This window comes from Rousettus aegyptiacus, unplaced genomic scaffold, assembly GCF_014176215.1.
Source record: "Rousettus aegyptiacus isolate mRouAeg1 unplaced genomic scaffold, mRouAeg1.p scaffold_m13_p_3, whole genome shotgun sequence".
NCBI classification, from domain to species: Eukaryota; Metazoa; Chordata; class Mammalia; order Chiroptera; family Pteropodidae; genus Rousettus; species Rousettus aegyptiacus.
The window spans coordinates 26,487,092-26,503,437 of NW_023416306.1; the positions used below are offsets into that span (position 1 = coordinate 26,487,092).

Genomic DNA, 16,346 nt, shown 5'->3' on the forward strand with positions numbered 1-16,346 from the left:
GCTTTAAGATTAAGGAACCGGTAGGCATACAGTTGGAGATGTATAGCAGGAATTCAATATGCAAATAATATGTATATAAAATACGTGTGCATACATGTGTACATATTTGTATGTGTATGCATATACATGATTACATTACATATATAGTATATATGTATGCATTTTTGAAAGAAACTGATTTGATGACCTATGTATGGATTATATACATATATGTCTTTAATGTCATTAAGAAAAGTGTTCTCTTGTTTCTTGATTGGATTGTAAAGAAAATTGTAACAACAGTGTGTTTTCTTATTCTCGTTGTGAAAATTTTTCAAGTGGGTAAATGGGGAGCGGTTATAGTCAGACCCTGGTCCCTACCCAGTGTCGTTTGAGAAGCGTTTAGGACCCCCACTTGCCCAAGGCGTCTCTCTCACTGCATTCTGCTCCCTGAAGACACTCTTTACTGTTGCTTTTTCAGCCGAGAGTTAGACACGGTTTCAGAGAGTTAGACACAGTTCCAAAAGTGCCAATTCCAGGCCACCCTGGCATCAATAAACATGCCCTTCGTGGTTTGTACTTTACAAAGCCATTTTCCCATCATCATCTCATTTAATTCTCATAGCAACGCTGTGGCATAGGTTCTGATTTTTTTGAAAATGGGGCGACAGGATTGAACTGAAAGTCACAAGGTGTTAGGTAGCAGAGTGAGGATCCAGCCTGGCAGACTCTAAGCTCTTGGGTCAGCATGCTTTCAGCACCCTCATACTCTCCAACAGAGCAGTCTGTGAGCTTCTTGGAAAGTATTTACATAACAAAGAGGACGACCTTGGTCTTGAAAGCCATTCTTTGTCCGTCACAGGAGACATAGAGATATCATCTTTGGGCAAGGTCTTCACCCATCTTGTAATTTAAGTAAAACTTTCATGCTAATTTCCTCTCCCTCCTACTGTTAGCCCTGGCTCCTGGGAAAGGAAAGGAAGTGCTTTCACACTTTATAGACAACCTTGGCTCCAATCACATCATTTGCTTCATTTTTTTTTTCTCCTACAAAATATGAAAAAGCAGATGTAAAGGCTTCTCTGTTTCTCTGTAAAGGAAGAAGATAATAGTCGTTTTGCACATTTTAATTTAGCATATTTATAAAGATTGAGCATTGACTTTTTTAATTGGAAGATTTATTTTGGATAAAACATTAATTTGGGACGAGCTAAGAATACTTTTTTTGAGTATCAGGATACAAGAGGAAGGCTCTCGAGATCTGTTTGCAAACTGCAGCAGCCCTTATGGTCTCCCTGAGACCAGGCAGACACTGACAGAGACCCTGGCCCATTCTGGCAGCACAGGCACATGGACCTCGTTAGAATATTTGATTGGGGAAGGGGGAGGAAGGACAAGGGTATTTTCTAAACAGGCTTCTCATCTCAGCAATTCTCTGTTACGTCATGAAAGGCCACACCTCTTTTTCTATAGTTGTTCTTCCGCTCATTTCTTGACTGATCTGAGCTTCTGGTCACTACTGACTTCCCTGCCCCTCTCCACTGTGCCTCTGGGTCCCTGCTCCACGGTGAACCACTCTGCACTCACCTCCTTCATTTGCCGAGGTCTGGATTGTCCTATGTATAACTCTCCAGTGGAGGCTGCTGATTCTTTCACTTTCCTTGCAACATGGAAGTAGGAAAAGAATATACATATACATTCTCCTGGATCTTCCCTTGTGTTTACAGACATTACACTTTTGCCCTTATTAAAAATTGCTGTTTATTTAAGTTTTGTTCTATTTGGCTATAAAACCCACAATGTCCACTATCTCTTCTATATCACTGTCTTTTCCTCGTTTCCCAGTCACTGTTGTTCATTTATTGCAGACTTTGGCATCTGATTTATGACCTTTCTCTCCATTTCAACTCCTGCCATCATCATTCTGGGAGGTTTCACTGACAAGAATTGGACCATCCAAGTCTCATGATTCTGGAATTTTTTATTTCTGGAGACCATCATTTTGCCTCAGTTTTAGTCACATACTCTCGGGCCATCTCCTACAAGGGTTTCCCTTTATTATTATTATTATTATTATTATTTATGCCTACAGCACCTGGTCTTCCTAGGTGGTCTCCCATCCAAGTACTAACCAGGTCCGACCCTACTTAGCTTCCGAGATCAGACATCGGGCTTGTTCAGGGTGGTGTGGCAGTAGACCATGGTCCACTGGGGCACAAACCCAGGACCTTCTGTGTGTAAAGCAGATGTGCTAGCCACTACACTATGAAATCACGTCCAAGAGTTTCCCTTTTGAACTCTTTAATTCCCTCCTAGTAGCCTCCTGCCTTTGCTTTCTCGGGGCTCTTGGCCCTTCCATTTTCTCTTCCTCAATTGTTCCTCTCCCAGCCTTTATTTGTTCCTTTCCCTCTTTGGAGTCCATGATTGATCAGCGGCTCTCAACATTTACCATTCCTCATGAATTCCATACACAATTCCACACCTCACACTCTGCATCCATAGCAGAATATGATGTCTTGGACTCAACTGAGAAAATCGATCTCTCTGGTATCAACTGCTTGCTCTCAGCTTCCAGCCGCCTACAATTCATTGCCTCTTCTTTCCTCTACCTCAGAGGATATGCATCCTTGATGCAACGCTCTCTTTTCTCCTGCTGCACCTTTTTCTATCAGTCATCACCTCTCCATGAAACCTATTTCCTTCTATGAAATCTTTTCCCTCAGTATATGAAAACAGTCGCGTTTTCCCCATTTTTTTAAACAACAACAACAAAAGCAAACAAAAAAACAAACATAACTTTATCCCGTGTTCACCTCTAACTGGGTAGCATCTTATCTATCGCAAAAAAATTGTCTGCATTCACTGTCTCCCGTTTCCCACCTCCCATTCACTCCTCAGCTTGCTGCAGTCTGGCTTCTTGCCCCAGGCATTCTACTGAAGCAGCTGTTCACTAAAATTAACAGTAACTTCCTAATCTTCAAATCCAATGGATATTTTTCAGTCCTTATTGTACCGAACCACTTTCTCGTATTTGATATTGTTAATCATTCTTTTCCTCTGGGAGCTCTGGATTTCCTTGCATCTGGGACATTCATTCTTCTGATTTTCATAGTAGCTGGCAATTCTGTCTCTGGTTCTTTGTAGGCTTCTCTTTCTTTTACATATTGGAATTCGACAGAATTGCCTACTGTTTCACACTGTCCCTGAGTGAGCTCTTTCATCTCCATGACTCTATTAACACTTACAAGTCACTAACTGCAAAGTACCTCTCTTTCATTCATATCTCTCTTAAGTCAGGAAGTCAACGACCTTCTAGATGGCTCTAGCCAATCTCTCAAACATAACATGTCCCCCAACCAGCCTTTTCCCCAAAACAGCTCTTCTTCTTGAATTTTTCAGTTAAACCATCCTTGCCTAGGCACCAGGCTAAAACTTAGAAGCCACCCTCAACTTCTTTTTCTCCTTTGCCAGCCACATCACATCAATTGTGAAATCCTGCCAAATAAAGTTAAACTTCACCTCTCTGTGTCTTCTGGATTGCTCCAGTGACCTTCATACAGGGCTCCTTGCTCCTATCCCTGTTTATTTCTGGTATATCCTTGGTACAATATAATGAAATATGAACCTGACCAAGCCAAGCCCATACTTAGAGCATTTAAATAATTTCCTAGTATCTCTAGGAACATGTCCAGGCTCTTCCTGTACAAGGTCTTCCGTGATCTAACATCTGCAGGTGTCTTTAGCCTCACCAATCAGCCCTCCATGCCTGATCCTTTCTGCTTCAGCAACAATCGATGGCACAGAGGCCACACCTGACACCACCCCAACCATATAGGCCTCTGTGCCTTTGTTCGTGTTCTCCCTTTGCCTGGAATTCCTCACCATTTTCCACCTATTCTTTGTATAGTTGAATCTCAGTCATTCTATGCATGAGCCTTTCTACAGAGTTTCCATAACACCCTGTGTGCCTCCATCAAATTACTTTATACTGTCTTCGCTGTCTAACCTTCTACTATGTTGTCAGCTTCTCAAGGTTCTCATTCAGTGTTCTGCCTCTCTGGCCCAGCCCAATGCTGGGTATCTAGAAGGTACATAGAAAAAGCTCTGGATTTGGAATCAAGAACTAGGGTTCAAATCCCTTCTGTTCCACGCATTATCCCTGTGACATAGATAAGTCAATTTTCCTCTCAGAGCCATGTTTTCTGATCTGTTATAATTCTATTTACTTTTCAAGGAAAATTGAAGATCAAGTGAGATAACATAAATATTCCTTGTAAACTGCAAAGTACTATGAAAATGTTTTATTATATAGGATATGCAGAAACACACAGGAAAAAAAGATCTATCACAACATTATGGATCCTGTACAAAATTTTAATGAGACTTCATATTCATTCAAAAATCTACATAAGCATTTATATATCAGTGTGATAGTCTGCAAAGTGCAGTAAGAGGATTATCTCTTTGTTTTAAAAACCTAGTCAATGTGCCCGAGAGACACTAGAATTGGAACTTATGAGAATAATCAGCAATATTTCTTAATGGCTATGACAAGACCACTACTTTAGCTTTATAATTAGAAGGACATGAATCTCTAGAGAATTTTAAAGGATGTATGGCATCACATCTCTCCTCTGTGCTTTCACACTGCCCTTTCTGCCTGACTGTTCCAACTAATACATTTTATACACGTCTCGATTCTGTGTGAAAACCATGCTATGGAGAAGGGATGATTCAAGTGAGCTTTCACAAGCCGACCTGGTTTACCTTAAGTGAATACATGTCACTTATTCAATTCTTTCTCTATTACTTGGCAAGAGAGAAGGATAAACAGTTCCACTCTGTGAAAACAACTCACAATTCAGATAACTGAGAATTGGAAATAAATAACCGAGCCATCACTAGAAGTGGTCAAATCTAATGAGTCAAAGCTTTATAGACAATTAAAGCTGGAAAAATCCTAGTTCCAGGTCGTACAAAAAACTTCAAGGAACTAAAAGCATCTGATAGGAGCAACATAAACATTTCTCCTTAATGGGGAAAGAGGGGTAGTGCAAGTGCCCCCAGGACATGGGAATTTATGTGGGGGAGAGGCAGAGGCCAAAGCCTGGGCTTTAGAGGTCATGACCTGATTCCGCCACCTACTGATCCGATGGCCTTTGGCAGGTTATTTTATCTGTTTGGACTTCAGATTCCTCATATGTCATGTGAAGATCAATCATTGGGTATATCTCATAGAGTGGTTGAGAGAGAGAGAGAGGGAGAAACTGGCCTATATTCAATAAATAATAGATATTATTTTAAATAAATTTGGCTGAAGAAAAATGAAAATGCAGAGGAATAAGGAAAAATTGAAAGATATGTTAGGGCCAGATTATGCAGCTCTTGGATTCCCCGTTACGAAGTTTAGATTTTGTTTACACAATGGGGAGCCTTTGAAGGTTTGGAGCAGGAGTGCGATGCAATGATAGAGGCTTTTCGAAGACTGATCTAGAAGCGCTGTATGGAATGATCTCGAAGGGAAATATCAGGAGGCAGAAGAACCAGCTAGGAAGTTGTCATTTTAGTCTAGTGAGATGTGATGAAGTCTGACTTAGGGCAGAGGTAACAAGAAAGAAGAATGACATTATTGGGAGAGAACTGGCAAGAGGGAGTTTGAAAGATGGCTTGTGTCTTTCCTGAACTTTTGTGACTTGGAGGACAATGGTACTCTTTATTTCAAAAACAGAAAGCATAGGTAAGGACTTAGGTTTGGGAGGGTCTATGATTTAGTGGGGGATCCAGGTGTTTCAGATGCTGGTGAGCTATCAAGTTAAAAAGAGCCAAAAGAACCATTTGGGTATAGCACCCTGCTTATGATCAATATTATGGTATATATTGTTGTACTATTGGTCTCTATTTCAAAAGAATCTCTGTCTGATGTTTTTAAAACACAATCAGTAGGAATATAGGATTCAGCAACAGAAACTCCCTTTTATAGCAAACTTGACAAGAATGCATCCCTTCTATTGACTCCTTAGGAATTCCCAGCCCACTGCTACCCAGATTAATCACATTTGGTTGCTGCTAGGAAGATTTTTGAATCCAGGCAAGATCCAGTACAAATCTCTCTATCTCGTCTTCCTAGAGTATCTGTGTTCTTCTCCCCACCCAAACTGGCCAAAAACACCATCCAATCTAATCCCAGTACAAGCATGTTGAAAGGTCTTTTCCTTCATTCTCCTTATCAAAGAACTCACTTTGGCTGTAAAGGCTCAGCCTCCCCAGGGAAAGTCACGCTGAGACCTCGTGCCACATTTGTCTTATCTGTGTTGTACTAGTCTGTCCTTCTCTAAATCTGTCTGTTGTCCTGATACTGAGGTGAGGCTTAATGGTCTGTAATTCCCAAGTTCCCAGTGGTGCCTCTGAGAAAGACTGGGTCCACATTAGCAACTTTCTAATTTTTGGCAACAGTGCCTTTTGTAACCCCATTTCTCTGTTGACCATTTCACAATTCACATTCATCCAAACCCTAGACAAGGGAGAAGAGTCCCTCTGTCCTTGCTGGTTATATCTAGCTCCCAAAGACACATTTTTTTTTTTTTTTTTTTGAGAGAGAGAGAGGCTTTAGTGTATTAGTCAGTTTATTTTCAAATGTGTATTTAGATTTATTGTGTGCAAAGCATTGAGCTAGACAGTGCTGGAAGCCTCCTTAATAAGAAAGAGAGAGACACAGTTTTTGTTTTCAAATGAGATTAGTATCCAGTGGGGTCGTGGACATGTAATACAAATGAGACAAGTGAGGCTGAGTAGGGGTGGGCATGAGGAGGAAGAGCGCGGAAAGCTAAGCATGAGTCTAATCTGCAACTTAACAGCTACAAGACTTTAATTTTGTATTGAGAATAGTGTACTTATAAGCCTTTTCTCTGCAGAAAGGCTCTGGGGACAGGCAAAGGGCCCATACCAAAGCTATCTCTGAGGCCTGTTGAGTACACAGTGTCTTTTCTGGCTACAAGATTGACCCAGAGGTCTGATCAAAGGGGTCGCTTTGTTAAAGTGAAAACAGAGCAGACAAAAAAAGTAACTGAAATACCATCTTTAATGATATACAAAGGAGATCAAGAGAGCGCATTGTTTAAGCAGTTATGTTTTGGGTTTAAATCTAGAATTCAAGTAAGGTTTCTGCTAATTAGTTAATTTGTTGTACTTTGATTGTTTTCAGACTGAGAATCTCATTAACACAGCCTCTAATGGAGGGCACATTTTATGTAACGGTCCTCGTGAGTAGAATGTATATGAAGTTAATGCGCATGTAAACAGGGCAGATCATAGCTCAAAATGATGGGACTCGCCCTAGATTTTCCTTCACCAGAGAGTAATTTTCTGGAAGCCAAGAAACATTTTGTTTGTCCACAGGCCAGGAAAGAACTGAACTAAAGAATTTGAGACATAGATGGGACGAAACCTCAAAAGCCTCCCTCAACTCTGTGCTCTTACTAAAGAACAGAATAGTGACCGATGTTTGGGGAAAGTGGGTCAACCAGGACTACATCCAGAGGAACTGGAGACGTCACCAGAATCCTGAGATGCTGAGGGAGGTCTCAGTATGATCAGAAATTCAGAAATTGCTGGGTTCGTGCAGAAGAATGAAGACTCAAGTCTATAGGTCCAGGGCTAGCAAGGGATGAAGCCAGAGGTAGGGTTCAATGGATTCCTCTGGGAAGAATTTTCCTTCTCTCGGAGAAGGTCATTAAATGTGGCATCCAATTAATTTAGTTTAAGAATTTTAATTTAACACATAGGTGACACTGGTTCTTAAACCATGGAATGAGACAAAACATGGCAACAGTACATGAAGCCTGTGCTAGTCATAAGACATGACAGTGTTAAATATTATTTTGGCCTAGGTCCCAGGAAAACATAAATATTGTCTTGGCTCAGCATCTTCTTTTCCTTATGTATTTACAAAGATACATGTATATAAAAAACAAAGGCGAATTCACATTTTATTGTTAGCTGAGATTAAGACCTCACCCAATTCAGAGAACTTTGGCAGCCTGAGCTGGATGGAGCCTTTTTCCTCAAGCAATGTAGAACTCAGGAATTTTAGCCAATGGTCAATTCAACATGCTTGTTAACACAAGGACAAAAGTAAGCAGAGAGAAAGAGATGCATCTGGGTTCCAAGCTGGCCTAAACTGCATGGGCAGTAGCTTCAGGACTATTGCTATTAAATTTATCCATTTTAAAATTTTATGTCTCATGCCTTTGTGTCCTGAGTAAAAACTCTTTGCCTATTTCAAGGTCTCAAAGATTTTGTCTTCTGTTTCCTTCTAGGAATTTTATAGTTATATGTTTCGTTCTTTGATCTATTTCAGATTAATTTTTACATGTGATGTGAGGTAAAGGTTGGGGTTCATCTTTCCCCATATAAATATCCAGTCATTCCTGCCCTTTCCCCATTGAATTACCTTGGCACCTGTGTTGACAATGGGCACGTGTGAACTCTAATGTTTCATTGGTCCGTTTGTCTGTCATTATCCCAATATCACACTGTCTCGATTACTACATTTTTATAGTAAGCCTTGAAGTCAGGTGGGCTAAGTTCTCAACTCTGCGCTTCTTTTTCAAAATGGTTTTGGACATTCTCAGTCATTTGTAATTCCATATACATTATAGAATCATTGTGTCAATTTCTACCAAAACAGACTGCTGAGGTTTTGACAAGGACAACATTGAATCTAAAAAGAGAATTGATATCTTAATAATATCGAGATTTGTAATTTATAAATATGTATATCTCTCAATTTATTTAGGTATTATTAACTTATCATAGCAGCATTTTATAGTTTTCAATGTACCAGTCTTATATATATGTGTGTTTTTTTTCAATTACAGTTGACATTTATTATTATTTTATATGAGTTTCAGGTATAAAGCATGATGGTTAGACATTTATATAATTTACAAAGTGATACCCCCAATTAGTCTAGTACCAACCTGGCATTATACATAGTTATTACACATATACATGTTAAATGTATTCCTAAGTGTTTCATTTTTTGTTGTTATGATTGGTGTTGTTTCTTTGATTTTGTTTTTTAAGTTATCATTGATAATCCATAAAAAATGTAATTGCTTTTATATATTTATCTTATAACCCTGACCTTGCTAAATTCATTTATAAGTTCTAGAAAGGTTTTTTTTTTTTTTTTGTAGATTTCTAAGATTTTCTGCACATGTAATTATGTTTTATTTCACATGACTTTTTAAAGCAATAATACTCCCTGTTTGAAACAGTGGCCAGATTCTCATCTCTGGAGCTGACCAATGCAATTACAATTTCCTCGTCTTTGGGAAAGTCATGGACGAAACCCTGCATGGATGAGGGCATGATGGTTATACAGACAGTGAATCAGCAACCTGCAGTCACTGGGAGTCTTAACAGCTTTTCCTGATTGAAGAGAATGTAAAAGAGGTTGATGAAGGCCTCTTGGTATTCCTCCTTAAGAAAGAGGTAGATGAGGTACGAGGATGAAGGCCAAAGAGAAAATAAAGGAGTTAAAGATTTAAAGGGGCTGTGGATTGGGCCAGTCAACCATTTAGGAGAAGACCGATTTCTTGAAGTGTCTGGGCTGTGGCAGAGTCTGCTAAAATATGCCTCTCTTAATGAATTATCTGTGTGGCCATACGTTGTCAGTATCTCTCTAAGGATTTCTGTGCTGAACAGGACACTACAGAACTTATGGGTACTGGTACCGCTTTCTTCTCTACTTCTTGAGGTCATTATTTAGAAGAATAACTTAGAAGAGATAGGGTTTTCTGGGAAGTAGTCACTGTCTAAGGCACATATCTGAGTGTGGAATTTGGATTAGAAACTGGAATTATGAGCTCCTAGTTTGAGATAATGGTTCATGGCATTTGAAGAGAGCAAGGGTGTTGGAGTTAGGCAAACCAGGGATCAGATCTCAGCTCTGAAGGATGTTCTCCATTTTCCTCCAGTTCTATATTCCATCCTTCTCCACCTCGCTCTGCATGCTGGGAAGCCGAACTAAAGTTAGCTCTCTGGCTTCTCATTGGGTTTAGCCAATGGGAGGTACTGGCAGGTAATCAGAGGGTAGGAATTGAGGTCAGGATATTTATTTTCCCAGCTTCCTCTCTCCTGGCCTACAGTTTGGCCATGGCTGCTCCTGATAGGTTTCCTACAGCTTTCTCTCTGCGCTCTAGTAACTACTGGCCCTTCTTGCCCCTTCTTGCCCAAGAATACTAAGAGCTATCTGCTATTTCTATCCATGGGTAGCTTTATCATTCCTTGCAGGTCGTCTATAATGCTGCTCACACCTTAAATTGGTCTCTCTGCTATCCTTTCTTTAATCATCCCTTTTGAGGATGTCATCTGGACCTTGGTAGACCAGCCCATCCATTTAATAACTGTGGAACTTTGAGTTTTTTAGTCTCCTGAGCGTTAGGTTTTTCATCTATAAAGTAAGGATGAAAATATCCCATGCAAAGATAAGAGATACTATTGTATATGTAAATAGCACATAGTAGCTACCCAGTAATCATCAATATTAGTAACTACAAGCACATGAGGACTGGCAAACTCATGGTCTTTTCAGTGACTATTCAGATAAAATTGCACGGTTGGTTACTACTTATCCAGAAGCATAAGACTGAGGAGAAGAAGCTCAGGGAATAAAAAATGAAAACTAGGCAAGGGTTAGAAAGACTTCTTAATACTATGAAATAGAGTAATTTTGATATTTTAATACAGGAAGAAATACATAGCTTTAGTGGGTCTCAGAGACTTGATGGGGAGATCCTCATACCTAAATATGGCAATGGAGGCATTCATCTTGTTAAAAAGGAGCAGATTTTCAGAAGAGGTATGGAAGTGCTACCTATCACAAGACAAATACTCGAACAGAAATGCATTGAGTTGTGAGTCAAATCTTGAGAAAGGCAAAAGTACATAAAAAAAAAGAAGCTGTTATTGACATGAGGTTCATCAAGATTTTCAGAAGAAATGTATCCCTGACTCAGATCACAGGTCTGGTAAGGAGGCAGGGTGTGTAGGTATATCTTGATTGCCCCAAGATTGCTTTTATACCATCGCTTGATGTCCACTGCTACTCTGGCCGGCTGGTTCTTTGCCTCCTCCACATCTCAGTCTCTTAGAGGAGCCCACAACCAATTTTGATGGAAAGCTTTTAGTTGACTCACTGCTCTCATCTTTCTGGGACACACATATCTGCCTGGAAAGAGGGGTCAGAGTGGGTTCAAGTAAAAATTCCCCATCTTGGTACTTGGAACCTCTTTTCCCACAGACCCTCAGACTTCATTACTGAGTCTGACTCGTCATGCAAGGCTTCCTCCTTTTGAAGTAAAGTGTCTGCAAGAGATCTTGCAAGTCCTCTTGCAAATTTACTTTCTGTTGAGTGCCCTGTCTCACTTACTCTGATGTGCCATGAATATCTGTTTGGGTTCTTTTTTCAGGAAGCTCCTCAACTCCCATGTAATTCAAAGAACACAGCTAGAAACCACACAGTGTCTGACTTAAGTAAATCTTAGATTCCACCCAGGTTCTAATAAATCCTTCCTTGCCCCACATTTTTTTTTTTCTCTCAGCAACTAGATGAAGTGAGAGACCCTCTCCTATACTTAATTTTGATCAAAAAGGTGAGAAACCTGAAAGAGTTTATGTTAGCTATGGTGAAAAAGGAAATCCAGAGAAGGATTTGAGCTAGCTTGAAATTCTACGCTGGTAGATATCTCACAAGGGTTGGGAAAGTCCCCATATGGACATTTTGTCTATGAAGTGACATACAGTCCCGATGAAGAAGAAATAGAGTGGTTTCTAAATAGAAAAAAATCCTCCACTGTATGCTAGCTGAGATCTTCAAAGGACATGACCAGAAACCAAAGAATGAATATAAAGGATGATGAAGATTTGTGCAAATGACGTCAGAAAAGCAAAAGAGCAGGATAAACTGTGACTTGGGGACAATGCTCAGGACATCATGAAAGGCACAAAAATCTGTTTGGAGGATGATGAAGAGGAAAAAAGGCAAAAGCAAATGCCTTGGGTAAATGCTTTCAAAGCTGTTCAAAAACCTTTAGCCTTCACTTGCTGTGCCAAGGAGAATGACCTTATGAATGGAAAGGGTAGAACAAACAGGAGTATGAAAAAGATCAATGAAGGCCGAACTGGTAGAGACTGTGAGTGAGTACAAAGCTTCAAGCCTCCTGCCCAGGAACATTATATTCTAAGGAACTGTGAGACCTCACAAATGAGTTTATTGAGCCTCTTTTGTTATCTCGGAGGGAGCTGTGAAAAATGGGGGATGTGTCAGAAGGCTGGAATCAGCTAAGTGTAGTCATGATTTTTCTAAAAGAGGAAAAAGTGGGTTATATAGAAGGAGTGTAAACTTGGATGTTTACAGAGACCAGAATACAACTGAAAAAGCCAGGTAGGGTGGATGGAGACCCTAGTGAATTGAAACAGGCAGGCTCCCTCTTAAAGGGGCAGCTGTTATTGAGCTCCAGCTGGCTGTAGCCATACCCGGAATTGCTACACCTTCAACATTTTTATGTTATCATTTTCAAATGGGGATAACTATTTAGATTTTTAAAAACATTATGCAGGCTGAATTAAACAAGTCTGTAGACAGATAAGGCCAAGAGGCCACCAGTTTGTGACTTCTGTCCATAAAATTGTTATCTTGCAGCTAAGAAGCTAGTATAGTGTCCTAAAAGGTCACCTGGTAAGATCACAAGGAGTCGATGGTACTTGGGAGGTACATGGGCTCACAAAGGACCAAAACACCGCACATTGACCTCCCTCCCTTCTTTGATTGGCAGAGTGCTATGGTAGACTTGGGTGGTCTGATTCTAGCAAGACTCTGATAAGGATGGTCATGTTCTCCTTGGAGACCAGATGGAGAAGTTCAAACAGAATGTCAGTACTTCCAGGTAGATTCTTAGCTAACTGAAAAACTGTGCTCAGGATTGCTGAATTAATAAACTAATACTGACCGATAAGGTCTCTTCTCTAGTTTCTGGCCATTTAAACTTTTAGAGCCCAGAAATAAATTCAAGAATTGACTTATAGCTTGATGCCTGAAGGATGCAGAAAAAATATCAGCTCTTTCATCTTTGCTCCATATTTTGTAGCCCAGGGGTCAGCAAACTGACCCAGTTTGTATAACTAAAATTTTATTGGCACACAGCCACACCCCATCTTTCACACGTTGACCTTGCTACTTTTGATAGATAATCACAGAGTTGAGTAATTGCGACAGACTGTATGGTATACAAAGTCTAACATATTGAGTATCTGTCCCTTCACCAAAAAAGTTTGCCAACTTTCCGATGTAGCTAAACATATTAGTTATCTTAGTGACCTTATTACACTGTTGATTAATATTGAATTTGCCAGCATTGGTCAATAAAAGCCTAAAGTCTATATTATATGAATTACTATCAAGTCACATCGGGAATCCTAGATTGAAACAATTGGTTTAGTGAATCAAAGAGCAGACTGTTAAACTTTTGTTAATAAAGTTTAGGTTGTTGTTTTATAATATTTTGTCCAGCATATTGGCAATGCCTTCGTTTTCATGTCCAACACATCCCACTTTTAAGTTGGGCCAGGGTGGGCCCTCATGGTGGGGTAAGATTCAGAGGCCTGGGCCCAAATGGCAGCTCAGAGTGGGTCAGAAATAGATCTAACCCGAGGGCAAGTTCGACATGAAGACCTAAGAGAAATTAAGGGTCCAGGTCAAAGTAGTCATGTTCATCATAATTGTGATGGACAAAGGGAGAGCAAGAGATCAGGGACTTAATGAATGCAGAGGTAGGACCGGAAGTGAAGTCAACATAGAAGCAAAGTAAGAGAGTTCTGAATTTTGTCTGGGGAGCAGGGTTCCCAGAGTTCTGTTTTTCTAGATGCCTACTACAGCAGGTAATTAGGTTTAGATGAGTTCATGAGGGTGGGGCTCCCAAGGTAGAATTCGTATCTTTATAAGAAGAGGAAGAGACCAGAGCTTACTGTCTCTGTCTTTTGAGGACACAGTGATAAGGTGGCCATCTGCAAACCAGGAAGAGGGCCCTCATAAGGAACAGAACCTGCTGGCACCTTGATCTTGGACTTCCTAGCCTCTAGAACTATGAGAAATGTCTGTTGCTAAAGCCACCCAGGCTATGGTATATTGTTATAGAAGGCTGAGCTAACAGATGTCATCAACTTTACCTTTTAAAAAAATTGTGGTAAAAAACACAGAACAAAACTCATCATCTTACTGATTTTAAAATGTACAGTTCAGCAGTAGTATGTTCATTCACATTGCATCAGATCTCCAGATCTTTTTCACCTTTCAAAACTGAAACTCTTTACCCATTAAACAACTCCCCATTTCCTCTTTTTAAAGCAAAAAAAAAAAAAAAAAAATTTCAAAGCAGCTAAAGAAAAACACTGCCAGATATTTGAGAAACTGACTTCAGAAGCAAAAAGAAAAAAAGAAGAAGAAAAGAAAGAATGAAAGGAAGAAAGAGAAAGGAAGAAAAATAGATGCAATTTGGTATATTTTTGTAGCTTGCTAATTATTATTCTCTTTTCCACTTACGTCTTTGAAGAGAAAAAAAAATGTAATTTCTTGTCCCATTTACCTACTTGAGCATTGAGAGCTTCAAGGGCTGGAACCCAGATTTTTGGCTCTTGATAGAAGGATCACAGTTAGCGTCCTTTACAGCTGTGACAGGCATGTTTTTTTCTCTGGTGACATGCCCCACAGGCTTATTTATAAAAAAACAATTCCTATTGTTGTCTTCCTTCTTGCTACTGAAGAAATTCCCTAGGGTTTTAGAATTCCTTCTCCCCGGAGTTCTCTTTCTTCATATTTCTTCCATATGGCCTAACCAAAGCCCAAAAAGGAGATAATACCACATGCATTCCACATGTTCTAGCATGAAACATGGTGATTTTCTTTGCCCTGATGAAAAATAGCTTTCTAGTGCCTAAAAATTACCTGCAGTTCTTCAGTTCATGTACTAAACAATTTCTCCATATATATAACTCTCCTGTAGATTTTAGTGGTTGTTTTTTTTTTTCAAAAAATAAAGATTGCTATTTGAAAGTTCCAGCAGTTATTAATCTTTGCACTGTACAACTTTTTAAAAGTAGAAATATCTTTATATTTTCTGAAGATATGTGATTATTATTTTTTAAAAGATTCCAAGGTTGGAATAAAAAGGAAAGTCCTCTTGCATTCACATCCTAAGAGATCATTCTTAATATCTGAGAAGAAGAAAACAGCACACATTTAAACAGAATTTAATAAGAGCTTTCATGTACCAGTTCAACAGAATATGTCTTTACCATATCCATGAGCTGCTGTAGAATGTGTGGCATTGATGATGAGGTTTTATGGTTAAGGGCCAAGAGTCCAGCTTCAGAGAGACCTGGGCTTGACTTCTATCCCCACTTACTATGGAGCAACTTAACTTTCTTTCTCTAAGCCTCAGTCTCCTCATCTTCAATGTAGGGAAAATTACTCACGGGCTTGTGGGATGATGTGACAGAACATCTGAAGCTCTCAGCATTACTAGTGCTTGGGATATAGTAGGTGCTCAATAATGATAGCATCATAATCACAGCTTTATTAGTGTTTTAATTTTTAACTGTGGTAAAATACACATAACATATAATTTACCACCTAAACAATTTTTAAGTGTTCAGTTCTGTGGTCTTAAGAACATTTGCATTGTTGTGTAATCACTATCCATCACTATATTCATTATTAATATGGCTTAAATAAATGCCCTGTCCTGAGGGAGGAGCATTAATTTGTCTCTCCCTTGTGTGAGGCTTCGTCAGAATGGACTCCTTTTTAGTGTCTCAAAATCTTTTGAAATCTGGTCATATCTTTGTGGCTAGATTTTTAAAACCCCTTTGTGTGAAGTGTTCAAGGCATCATACTGATTCTAGTGTTATCTAGTGTTCATAGCTGTGGAAGTGGGGGCTAAATAGGCCTGCACAGCTCCTCTTGGGTAAAATTAATTCCCAGATGCCCTTGCTGACACTTTGCAGTGTCTTCCTCGGCAGATGTTTCTGACTGCTGCCAGCCTAGGCTCTGCTAATGGAGGTTTATAAAGGCCTTTACAATTCCTATGGTAACCTAGGAGAAAGGCTGTTGCCATGGGGACTAGTCAAGCCTATATAAACCTTCCATCTTCATCAGACAGATGAGAACGATGTAAGAATGAATCCTTTACTAGTTCACCTCTGCAATTGCTGACAATTATCTCTGTTTTTGGAAAAGGATTCATCATTTCTTTCAGGTGGAAATTCATTCACATTTTCAGCTTTAAATAAGTATTATTTAAAAGCTT

The 16,346-nt window shown here is 39.6% G+C and overlaps 1 long non-coding RNA gene and 1 pseudogene across 2 annotated transcripts in view; one reads left to right on the forward strand and one right to left on the reverse strand.

Moving 5' to 3' along the window:
• Positions 1 to 16,346, forward strand: part of LOC107500585 — a 247,818-nt gene that overhangs the window by 201,990 nt on the left and 29,482 nt on the right. The window lies entirely within an intron of this gene.
• On the reverse strand, positions 2,063 to 2,178 carry LOC118601526 (annotated as a pseudogene).